This window comes from Lynx canadensis, chromosome B1 (genome assembly GCF_007474595.2).
Source record: "Lynx canadensis isolate LIC74 chromosome B1, mLynCan4.pri.v2, whole genome shotgun sequence".
Taxonomy (NCBI): domain Eukaryota; kingdom Metazoa; phylum Chordata; class Mammalia; order Carnivora; family Felidae; genus Lynx; species Lynx canadensis.
In genome coordinates, this window is record NC_044306.2 from 30,565,212 (window position 1) to 30,568,157 (window position 2,946).

Consider the following 2,946-nt stretch of genomic DNA (forward strand, 5'->3'; position numbering starts at 1 on the left):
TTAAAGAAGTTAAGGCCCTGTTTAGCACACCCTTCCTTAAAAAATACTTTTAAATCACTACAAGTGGAATATGTTCAAAAAGCAAATTTCCCAGTAAAATGAAGAGCCCTTCTTATTTCTTTGATATAATTGCTTTGGAAACGTGATTTTTTATCATGGCATTTCCCCTTTTCCTACCTCCTCTCTTCAGGCAAACAATCCATTTTCTCTACATTGTCTATGGAGAAGCATGTGACAGGCAGAAATCACAAATGGCCTGACAGGCTGTGTCCTGTGTTCCCCAAGCCCCAAGCCCTTGAGGAATTTGGACTTGCTTATAGACGAGGCCTCAATGTCCACTCCCATTCCAGATAAGAAAAAGATTTCTCCAAAGCTAAGGAGGGGATAAGGCGGGGGCGGGGCGGGGGGTTGGTGGAGAGAAAGAGAGAGAGGGAAAGAAAGAGATGAAAAAAGACAGATGACAAGAGCCAAGAAATCAGTGTGCTCTTGGGAGAAGAATGTGCACATCTTTCCCCGGAAAAGGTCTGGGGAGGTGCACAGATGACAGAAAGAGAGAAAAAGGCTACATGATACTGGGTCTAAGGGTAACAGGGCCAGACAGATTCACAAAGACTCCTGGTTGTCCAGGGTAGCCCTGAGGCAGCATAAGACCTACCGGAGCTGTAGGGTCATGGAAACAAAAGATGTCTCAGCGGCCACCCACACAGAGCAGTGGTTACGGACCAGATGGGCTCCTAGGGGTCCATGTCTCAGTACTACATGAGGTGCCCTGTCCCAGTTGTAAATGGAGCCAATCTCTACTTGGCAGGAGGAAACTGAAGTCATCGAAGGCAATGCTTCCTTCTTTACATCATCATGGCTACTCACAAACAATGCTGATTATTGAGAGTAGCCTTCAAGGCCCAACTCTCCTGCTTAATTATTCTGCGTGATATAAGCATATGATTAATGCTTTCACTATACCTAAGTGGATTAAAAATAAGAAGGAATGAGGGAGGTTTTACCCCCAGACTGTAACTCTGTGACCACCTGAGAAACACTACTTTAACGTGGATGTGTTCACCAAATTCAAGACTTGATCTGAGTTCCATCTCTGACAAAAACAAACAGAATTTGTGAGTTTGATGGTCCTGAAGAGATCCCTGATGTATTGCTGACATGTAAAGAAGAAATCACAATATTCATCAGTATTTGGGCCCCCATAGAAGACTGGTCGTATGACCAATCATACGATGTCTGTTGTGGGTTGAATTGTGCCCCCTCAAAAGATGTAGTTATCCTAACCCACAATACCTGAGAATGTGACCTTATTTGGAAATCGGGTCTTTGCATATGATCAAGTTAAGGTGCAGTCATTAAGGTGGGCCCTAATCCAATATAATTGATGTCCTTATTTAAAAAATAAGCGGGAACTTTAGACACAGGCATGTGCACAGGGAGAACACCATGTGAAGATGACAGCAGAGATTGGGGCCACGGATCTACAAGACAAAGAATACCAGGACTGCCAGAAGCACTGGTAGAAACAAGAGAGGGACATGAAACAGATTTCTCCCCATGCCATGAAGGAACCAACACCGCCAACCCTTCGATCTTGGACTTCTCGCCTCCAGAGCTGTGAAACAATAAATTTCTGTTGTTTTATCCAGTCAGTTTATGGTAGTTTGTTACAGCACTCCTGACAAACCAATGCAACACCCAAATGTTTTGAGAAAGTGGTAATAAGAGACATAGAGCAAAATCTGGAAGAACAACAATAAAATCTGAAACAAGAAAAAGAAGCAAGAAAGCACCGGAGAGAAGGAAAACAATAAAGATGTGAACAAGAATAACCAAACAAACAAATAAAAGCCCACTCTATCTCTTTCTTCATTACAATAATCCCTCTCCAACAACAGATTCTCCTAGTGGGAAATTCTAGCGTGTGGGTATTTGCTTCTAAGTGTATTACTTAAAGTGTATATCGTTCTTATTAGGGATGAATAGAAAAATGAGGAATGAAGAGATGGGAATGAAAAAGAAAGGGAGAAAAAGCAGATGGCAGAAGAGCGAAAACATTGAAATTAAAACTTGACAAAATAAAGAAGATAGGAGAAAGCACATCCCAGATCTGGAAGCACATGCTGGTGACAACTGGGGGAAGGGATCTGAAATGGTCTTAAAAGGGGGCAGATGGAGGATGGGGAAGGAGGCAGGAATCAGCTTCTCAAAATATCAGTTCCTAAAGGCTTTGAATATTTGTTGATAACACTCAATACACAAAGCGGTACATATTTGCACGCAATCTAAGTACATGGCTCAAACAGGAGAGCCTGACAACTGCCCAGAGAACAAAGGGTGATCACAGCAAATTAACAGGGACATTGGCCTGTTAATAATTTAAGATGTGTGAAATATAATTATTTTTTTTAATTTAAACTCTCGGTAAATACCATGCAAATGGCAGCAATTCTCTCACCCTCAAAGGTGAGCTCTCTCTCGTGAATTTTGGGAAAGGTGGGCTTGTTTCATTTGTTCTCTAAGTTAGTTCTATGCTGCGGCTGCCTTTCCACAGTTCTCTGCTCTTTTATGGGTCTCCATGACGGAACGAGTGTTGACTTCTATTCACCGTCAGCGTCTGCTCACTGATGAGAGTTCCCAGCGTGCCGTCTCCTCGCGTGCACTGGCCGGTGATGAACGTGAACAGGCTATACTTCTTACAGCCTCCTTCTCCCACTCCCCACGATTCCACCGCACGGCTCACGGCTGTTGAGATTTTACGAAATTGACCGTGAACTGAAAAGGATTACAGCAGCCTCCCTTTATCCTTATCGGTTTTGCTTTCCACGGTTTCAGTCATCCTCGGTCAACCGAAGTCTAAGCAGATGACTCTCCTTCTGACAGATGGTCAGAAGGTCAATGGTAGCCCAAAGCCTGTCATTCACCTCACTTCATCTCATTGCATAG